A 10,000-nucleotide genomic window follows, 5' to 3' on the forward strand; every position below is an offset into this window, starting at 1 on the left:
TATTACTATCATTATTATCATTATCATTATCATCATAATCATCATCATTATCATTCTATGCGTTACTACTATCATTATCCATATCATTATTATTGTTATTATTATTACTATTATTATTATCATTATTTTTATCACTATCATTACCGCTATCATCAATATCACACACACACACACACACACACACACACACACACACACATTGAAGGAGTGAAAGAAAGAAAGAAAGAGAGCATTAAGGAGATAAGCAGAGCGAAAAAAATCCACTTTGTTGATAAAACCATCAAAACGCCATATTTACTCCTCAAACACCGCAAAAAAAAACACGAAAAATCCTCCTGAAATTTAAACCAGACGCAAAAAAAAAACAAAATCAAAAGAGTGAAAAAGAAAGAAAGAAAGTTAAAAAAAAGAATGAAAAAGAAAAAAGGAAACGAGAAATCAAAGTGCCAGAGAGTCTTCCCTCCAGGCACCGCGAGGCGCTGCTCAGGCTTATCTTGGCCGACGAGTCCACAAAGATAAGCAGCAATGATGGCATTTGCGCGGGGCTTTAGATTAAAAAAAAAAAAAGACTTTTTTCAAGAAGCAATTAAAAACGGTCCTTTCTTCTTAAAAAAAAAAAACAAAAAAACAGGTGATCTTTATACAATAAGAAAAAAAAAACTTTTGAGAAAACACGACCCCAAAAAAGGAGAAAGAAAAAAAGAGAGAAAGAGATAGAATGAGAGAAAGAGAGAAAGAGAAAAAGAGAGAAAGAGAGGGAGGGAGGGAGGGAGGGAGGGAGGGAGGGAGGGAGGGAGGGAGGGAGGGAGAGAGAGAGAGAGAGAGAGAGAGAGAGAGAGAGAGAGAGAGAGAGAGAGAGAGAGAGAGAGAGAGAGAGAGAGAGAGGAGGGGGGGGGGGCAAGAAAGAGAGAAGTCTTAACACCAAAGTTAATTCCTTCAAACAAACCATAGAGGTCATATTACTTTAAATCCGGGACGCTAGGCATGTTTACACAGAAGAAGCGATTCCAGCGAATATGAATGGCAATTATTCGTACAAACTCCTTTTACCGAGATCCCTAATAAAGTCTGCCCTTATATCCGCATCGCGTAAAATTCTAAGAAGGCCCCGTGGATAAAATGACACTCTAGGCACATAAGCTGCAATAAAATCGGTATAAAAACAAGTCATTTCGCTTTGGAATCCTCACTCATGAAGCTCCCTGCCCCCCTCCCCTCCAAAATAAGTCAAAATGGGAAAATATAAATAAAAAACATTAACGAGAAACCCAACCCGGAATTAAAAAACGAATTCAGAAACGCGCGCAAATTCCCTTCAACACAGAATTAAATATGCTTGTTAAAAAAAAAAGGAGTAACGACCCTTTAAAAGCTTAAAATACCATAAGCTTTTTTTTCTTCTGCGAATATTAAGACCGCAAATTCTCTGCCTTTAACCACCGCTCTCCCCGCGAAAAAAAAATAAAAAAAAGAACACGGAAAAATACATAAACATGACATGATTCGGAGAAATGTGTTTGTTTTTCACACACAGATAGAAGGGAAAGGAGGTAAATCATCAGATAAGTTAACGTGATAATGCGATCTTAAGTAAATTAATGTCAGTCTGACATCATTTCATCCCCTTTGCTATTTACCACATATTTTTAACCTCTTCTTTCTCTCTGTATACATATTTTCTTAAATTGCAGAAGCGAGGCAGAGGCCCCGAAACCGTCTACTTTTTTGTATATACGTATGCATGCATGTACTGTATGTATGTAGGTATCTGTGCACGTGTGTATGTGTATGTGTATGTGTATGTGTGTGTGTGTGTGTGTGTGTGTGTGTGTGTGTGTGTGTGTGTGTGTGTGTGTGTGTGTGTGTGTGTGTGTGTGTGTGTGTGTGTGTGTGTGTGTGTGTGTGTTTATGCATATGTTAAATATATCCGTCGAGCTATTTGTGCGTTTACATATCTATATCCGTCTACATGTCGGCCAGTCAGCCAGTCCTTCTCTCCCTACCTATCTATCTCCAACTATACCCTATCTATTTATCTATCTATCTATTAATCAATCAATCCATTAATCAACCGGACTACGAGTCAACCAAAATACCCATCTATCTACCTGTTATCCATCTCCCTCCCTGCCAACCTGTCAATCAAATCCACCTGCGAAACACCCTTAGTCAACCCAAAATAAATACCCCCTTTTACCCCTTCCTTCCGTCGGCAAAAAACACGAACCTCTGATCACGCTTGCAAGTTGCCTCTGACGTCATCCCACTTAACAAGTAGTCAGGTAAGTAAGGTGTTATTTTAAACGTGAAATTAAATGTGAAAACTGAGTGGTTAATCTAGCGACTCCAGAGTGTGTGGCGGCGCGTGCCTTCGCTGTGACCTGACCTAACCATGAAAAGAAAGTCTACGCGACCTCTTTTCTCAAATCTGCCGCGTCAGCACATGAGGTCATTAACGTGCCCGCTTCCTGGAACCGCATCGACGTCTTATAAAATAAATGATGATGATGATGATGAAGGTGATGATAATGGCGGACATGATGCTGACCACAGAATTCCGGTTTGAAAGGAAGAGGAAAAAAGGAAAATAAAAGACAAAGAGGAAAGGGCTGATGAGGCTGTATATTTTACTCCTCCGCCAACGAGGCTGCCATAAAAAATAATAATGGACTCTCGTCTTTACAATCCCATTTCCTTCTTCTGATGGGGAGAGGGGGAGGGGTAAAATATGGAAAGGAAAGAAAGAAAGAGAGAGAGAGAGAGAGAGAGAGAGAGAGAGAGAGAGAGAGAGAGAGAGAGAGAGAGAGAGAGAGAGAGAGAGAGAGAGAGAGAGAGGGGTGAGAAGAGAAGGAGGGAGAGAGGGGGAGTTAGAAGTGGGGGGAAGAAAAAGAATAGCAAGGGAGAGAGAGACAGCTGAGGAGAGAGAGAGGACAAAGATGGGGAAAACAGAACGTGACGTAGGAAAGAGAGAGAAAAGTAGGAAGAAAGGGAGAGAGAGGAGGCGAAATCATAGAATGCGAAAGAGAGACGACGTGGAAAGCGAGGAAGAAGGAAGAGGAGGGAGATGAACTGAATGCGAATAAGAAGAGACAGAGCAAGGATAAAGATGTGAGGAAGGAGACAAACCGAAAGTAAAAATAAGTGGGGAAAGAGGAGGTGCAAGAGGAGGGAGACAAATTGTGATAGAAAGGAAAACAGAGAAGTGGATAGAGGAGACAGAACGGGACAGAGGAGAGAGAGAGAAATGTGAAAGGAAGGAGAGAGAGAGAGAGAGAGAGAGAGAGAGAGAGAGAGAGAGAGAGAGAGAGAGAGAGAGAGAGAGAGAGAGAGAGAGAGAGAGAGAGAGAGAGAGAGAGAGAGAGAGAGAGAGAGAGAGAGAGAGAGAGAGAGAAAGGGAAGATAATGGACGATCCATAACAAGGTAACGAGCAGTCCTGTCATCTTAGCCCAACGTAAGCGGGTGGCAAGACTATACAATGCCGTGCCCAAGGTAATAAAAAATTATATATTGTCTTTACGCATAGATGGCTCTACAAGTGTTTAGTCACCAAGGCGTCAGCTATTAGTCTTGCCTATCTCATCTGTTTACCCTTTTCCTTCATTTTTTGAAAGCTTCATTTCTATCATTTTATTGTCTTTGGTGTTATTAATATTTAACAATTTGATAATCATAATATCAATAAGGATGGTAAAAATATCAAAACTAAGGCCAACTGATAGACTCCTTGCTGGCTGAGCACACGTGGAGCCATCTATGTGTAACAAAACTCACTAAAATCTAAAGGAGGCAGTACATAAACCCGCTGACATTGGGTTAAGTGCACGAATGTTATTTCAATATCCGTAATACGAGGAAAAATACGAATTCCAAATCACAAAATTAGCTTTTATAAAGAATGCCTTAGTGTCCGTTACGTAGAAGGGAGGAGGGGAGTCTCTACCTTTTATTTTCTTGTTCTTCACTTCTCTTTCTAACTTCTTTTTGTTTTTTCTCTTTTGCTATTACTTTGTATGTTTTCTTTCTTTTCACTCGCTCTCTTTCCTTTGCTGATGCTCCTCGCTTCGTTTTTTCCTTTCTTCCTCTTCTCATTCTCTTTTCCCGTTATTCCTTCCTCCTCGTTCTTCTTATTCTCCTCTTCTCTCCCACCCTCCTTTTTTTAATCGTCAATCATTTATCACATCAACGAGTGTCGCAATTTTAAGTGATTTACCTGTTTTATTCCCCAACAAAAGGTGGATTTCCCTTATAAAAACGTTTATTTCCCTTTAAAAGATGACAAAAAAAAATCCGAACGAAAAGCAATGAAATCTCCACTAGTCACTGACCTCATGGAGCGTTTTGATTGCTTTCTGCGATTCCCAAATCACATTGAAAGGGGAGGCGGGAGGATTTCAACACAGCTCGAGAGTGCAATGCAGGCACACCACGCACATAAAAACTCGCGCATTCCGTCTGTCTGCCTCTCATCTATGAGTGAATGCGTGAATGAGTGAATGTAAGAGTGAGAATGAAAGTGAATACGCGTGTACGTCTGTCCACACGGGCGTGCATGGAGCGCATCCCAGCTGAGACAGACAGACGCAGATCTCCTCGTCCACCCTAAAAACACGCCCCCCGCCCCCCCGAAGCCGCCTCCGAAATGTGCGAGGGAGAGAGACAATGCAGCGGACGAGCTCGCACCCAAAAGAACATCAGCATATTCAACGAATCAAAAAGTGCGCGCGAGAGACAAAGGCGCAGAGCAGACCGCAAACAATGGCTTCGTGGCGGCCCTTACGTTGACGACGATGACGTCGTCCGCGTCATCGGCTCTACAAAGCTTTATAAATTTCTGCCTCTCGATGTTTCTCTGTCTGTCTTTCTCCCCTTCCACTGCCCCCTTCCCCTTTCGACCACCTCCTTCCCCTCCCTCTCCCCAAAATAACTCTCCTCCCTCCCCTACCCCACCCCCGCCATATCAAATACCCCTCCTCCCCCTTCATCCCCTCCCCTTTCCTCTCGCCCCCCCTCCTCCCCCTCTCCTCCCCCTTCTGCATGACACCCACGCGCCCGCATGTCTCCTCCCTCCTCAGGGGTTCAAAAGGTCACCAGAACCGAGGCAAGTCTTCGAGTCGGCGTCAATTAACGTCGCATCGGTAATGAGGCTTCGTGAAATAATAATGTTCTTTGCCCTTTCTTCTTCTCCCTTCTCCCTTCCCTCCTCCTCCTCCTCTCTGTCCCTATCTCTGTCTTTCCCTTCCCCCATCGACCCCGTGTTCTCCCCAATCCTCTTCAGAAAGGTCCTCGCCCTCAAAGTTCACGTATGATTTTTTTATTATTTCTTTATTCGACTATTCCTCTATTTCGTCCCTTAAACAAAGGAGGAAGGAAAGACGTCAGCAAGACGAACTAAAGTATTAATCGGTGACCTATCGCATCTCATATCTACATCCTTTTAAATGCACAAACTAGACGACTTTCTCAAAGTGACCTTCTGAATTTTGTCTGAGCGACCAAGATTTTTTTTTTTTAGGTAAAGTTCTACGCCTTTCTCTGGGTCAAAGGTCAAGTTTACGACACTCGGGCCGTTTTGGCGAAACAAGGTGCGAGTGTCCGTAAGCTTCCGGCCGCCTCCACCTTCCGCGCGAACTTTCCGGGACGCGCCAGGCATATATATATTTTTTTTTTCTTTACTTTCCTTTTTTAGGCTATCGCGGTCTCTCTGCCTTTCTCTTTCTCTTTCTCCTTCTTTCTTTCTTTCTTTCTTTCTCTCTCTCTCTCTCTCTCTCTTTCCTTTTCCCCGTCTCTCATGCCTTATTCTCCCTTTACTTTTTTTTTTCAAAATTTCCTTCTCTAACCTCCCTCCCTCCTCCCTCCCCCTCCTCTCTCTCTCTCTCTCTCTCTCTCTCTCTCTCTCTCTCTCTCTCTCTCTCTCTCTCTCTCTCTCTCTCTCTCTCTCTCTCTCTCTCTGCCTCTCTCTCTCTCTTTCCACCTCTTACTCTAATTGTCTCTCCCTGCCTGCCTGTGTGTTCTTACTAACACGATTGCACTCTCCAAGATCTGTCTCTGTATCTCTTTCTCATTCTTTTTAATTTCAGTGTATCTGTCTCCTTCTATTTCCCTCCCTCCCTTTCTCCTATCACCCATCCCATTCCCTACAATCCTCAATCCTGCTCCTCCTCCTCCTCCCACTTCCTTTTCCTCTCCCCTTCCCTTTCCTCTCCCCTTCCCTTTCCTCTCCCCTTCCCTTTCCTCTCCCCTTCCCTTTCCCCTCCACCTCCTTCTCCTTCTCCTCCTTCCGTCCTATCCCCTCCATCCCTACCATCCTACCCTTTCTCCCTCACCCTCCTCTTTATCGCCTACTTGCTTGCTCGCCCCCCCCCCCCCCCGCGTCGCATCGCCGCAGCCGCTTCTGTTGCTGCCATAGTGATACGCTGTAGGATCCGCAGCTATCTAGTAATCTATCTATTCATCATTCTTCCCTGGTTTTCCCCACTTATTTTTATCTGTTTATTTTACCTTTTAATTTTTTTTCATATTTTCCTTTTATCCATCGGTTTTTTTTTAAACTTCTTTAAAAATCCTGCATTTTTTCTTTTTCGTGTAAAAGCATTTTGTTTTTTTTATTTATTTTTCTTTAATCTGATTTACAAAATTAATTTTTCCCAAATTTTTTTCTATTTTTTTCCCCTTATTAAAAAATGGCTACTTTTTTTCTTGGTGGTGTGTTTTTTTTTTTTTTTTTTTTTTTTTTTTTTTTTTTTTTTTTTTTTTTTTTAGGGGGGGGGGGGGGTTGTAAGTCTTTGGGGGGTATGTAAAGTTTTTAATTTCCCCTTTTTTTTGGGGGACTTTTTTTTTTTGGCGTTCGAAAAAAAATTTAGCTCGTTTTTTCTGACTCGAGTTTTTCCCTTTGGGAAACGGTTACTACAAAATTTTAGTTGGAATTTTTTATTCATACGGACCCCGAGAAGGGCCCGGGGGAGCCAGGGAGAGCCCCGGGGAACCCAAAGAGCCAGATAGAGCCAGGGGGGTACCAACGAAGCCGATAGAGCCAGGAAAACCAATTTGAGCCCGGAAGAAACCAGAGAAGGGCCCAGGAGAAGCACGGGGGCAGGGGGAACCAGATCCGAGCCCAAAAAAAAAGACCCAAAAAAAAAAACCCCGGGGGAGGAAGGAGGGGGGAGGAGGGGGGAAAGAAAACCACAGAGGAGAAAGCGAGAGAGAGAGACCAGGGAAACCAGGTCCGGTGGAGGGGGGAAAGAAAAAATCATGGCGGGGGGGGAGAGGGTAAGGGATTTACATAAGGTAAAAAAAATAAAACTTCACTTATAAAGAGATAATTAAAAAGTGGGAAAACCCCCCCTCTCGCCCCCCCCCCCCCCCCTCCCCCCTCTCCCCCCCCCCCCCCCCCCCCCACACACACACTAAAACACACACACACACACACATAACCCCCATAAAAAATAAAAAAATAAAAAAATAAATAAATAAATAAATAAATAAAAAACAAATAAAAAAATAAAAAAATAAATAAAATTTAAAAAAATAAATAAATATATATTAAAATAATTTTAAAAAATTTTATAATTTTATATATAATTTTATATTTTGTGTTGGGGTGTGTGTGGGGTGTGTGTGTTGTGGTGTGGTGTGGGGTGTGTGTGGGGTGTGTGTGTGTGGGGTGTGTGTGTGTGTGTGTGTGTGTGTGGGGTTGGGGTGTTGTGTTGGGGTGTGAGGGGTGTGTGTGTGTTTTATATGGTGTATATATTGTGTGTGTATATATTTTAAAATATATTTTTATAAAATATATATATATTATATATTTATATTATTTTATTATTTATATATATATTATTCCTAATAAAATTTTAAAATTAATTTTTTATTATTATATTTATTATATATATGTTTTATATATATATTTTATAAAAATATATCCCTATTTTTTATTTATATTTTATTATATTTTTTTATTATATTTTATTATCCCCCAAAGTATATATTTATTTATCTTTTATTATTATATTTTATTTTTTATTAATTTCTTATATATTTTGTAATATTTGGTGTGTGTAATTTTATTGTAAAATAATTTAAAGTTTATTATATGTATTGTATTGTATATTAATTTTATTTTTATATTATATATTTTTTATTATTATTTATTATTATATTTTTTTGTTATGTATATTTATTAAATTATAAAATATATTATTTAAATCTATATATATAATATTATATATATATTTTAGTTTTATATTTTAAATGTTATTTTTATTTTACTTAAAATATGGGAAATTTGTATTATATATATATGTATATATTATATATGTTATTATAATATTATTTTGTTATATATTTGTAAAATTTAAAATATGTTATATTATATGTATATATATAGTATATAAATGTATTTTTTATATTTTATATATATATTATTATCCCATAATATTATTATATATATATTTTCCCCTTCCCCCGGGTCTTTTTCTTTTCTCCCTCTCCTTTCCCCTCCTTCCCCATTTTCCCTCTCCCTTTCTCCCGTCGCCAAACCCCCTCATCATCTCTCATAACGACCCCCCCCCCCCCCCCCACCCCCGCCATTAAGGTCATCCCACCTTCCCCCGCCGCCCTTTGCCGGTTTCCCTTTCGCTTCTCCCACGTTTTATCCCTTTTCTTTTAAATTTCCCCCCCCCTTTTCCTTCCCCCCCTACTTCGCGGGGGAAATTTTTTTAAATTTTTCTGGTTTTTGGCTTCTCTCCTCTCTCTCTCTCTCTCTCTCTCTCTCTCTTTTCTCTCCCTTCCCCCCCTTTTCGGTCTCTCTCTCTCTCTCTCTCTCCTTTCCCTCTCCCCCTCCCTCTCCCCCCTCTTTTTCTCTCTCTCTCTCTCTCTCTCCCCCTCTCTCTCCCCTCTCTCCCTCTCCCCCTTTTCCCCCCCCTCTCTCCTCTCTCCTCTCCCTTCTTCTTCCCCCCTCCTCTCTCCCTCTCCCTCTCCCCCCTCTCTCTCCCTCTTTCTCTCCCCTCTCCCCTTTTTCCCCCTTTCCCCCTCCCTCTCCTCCCTTCCCTTTTTCTCTCCCTCTCCCTCTCTCTCCTTTCCCCCTCTCCTCTCCCCTCCCCCTCTCCTCCCCTCCCTCTCCCTCTCTCCCCTCCCCCCTCCTCTCCCCCTCCCCCCTCCCTCTCTCTTCCCCCTCCATCTTCCCCTCCCCCTCCATCTTCTCTCCCCTCCATTTTCCTCTCTCTCTCCCCCCCTCTTTCCCCCTCTCCCTCTCCCCCTTTTCTCTCCCCCTCCCCCCCCCCCTCTCTCTCTCCCCCCCCTCCCCCCTCTCCCCCCCCCCTCCTTCCCCCCCCCCCTCTCTCCCCCCCTCTCTCTCCTCTCTCTCTCTCTCTCTCTCTCCCCTCCCCTCTCCTTTCCCCCCCTCGTCCCCTCTCTCCCCCTCTCTCCCTCTCCCTCTGTCTTTCCTCCTCCCCCCCCCCCCCTCTCTCTCTCTCCCCCCCCCTTCCCCTTTGCATATCTCGGTCAATCTATCTCCCTCTCCCCTTTCCTCCTTCCCTTCCTCCCTCTGCATCTTTTTGCTCTCTAAAGTCCCTCTCCCTTTTCCTTCTTACTTTCCCTCCCTCCCCCCCCTCTCCCTCTGCACCTTCCTGTCTCTCCCCCTTCCCTCCCTCCCTCTACACCTCCCTCCCTCCCCCTCCATCTCCCCTCTCCCTTTTTCCTCTGCATCTCCCTATCTCTCTCACTATCTCTCCCTTTCCCTCCCTCCCTCCCTCCCTTCCCATTCCCCTCCCTCCCCCTCCTTACGGCGACCGAAGTTAAGCTCATTTGCATAGTAACACGTCGACAAATAGGACGAAAAAACGGGTAAAATTCAAGCCTAATGAATTCATAAACTCGAGCTAAACTTTTTTTCCATTTCATTCATTCATTTTTTTAGTATAATGAAAAAATTAAACAGTCAGCATCACATATCTATTAATCTCATCCGCTAATGAAAAAGATAATAACACTCTAACAGGAAGGTCA

General features: G+C 42.5%; 1 protein-coding gene across 3 annotated transcripts in view; it reads right to left on the reverse strand.

Moving 5' to 3' along the window:
* The window catches only part of LOC119590170 (syntaxin-binding protein 5-like), a 153,866-nt gene that overhangs the window by 41,521 nt on the left and 102,345 nt on the right, over positions 1–10,000 (reverse strand). The gene's annotated exons all lie outside the window — the stretch shown is intronic.

This window comes from Penaeus monodon, chromosome 26, assembly GCF_015228065.2.
Source record: "Penaeus monodon isolate SGIC_2016 chromosome 26, NSTDA_Pmon_1, whole genome shotgun sequence".
Taxonomy (NCBI): Eukaryota; Metazoa; Arthropoda; class Malacostraca; order Decapoda; family Penaeidae; genus Penaeus; species Penaeus monodon.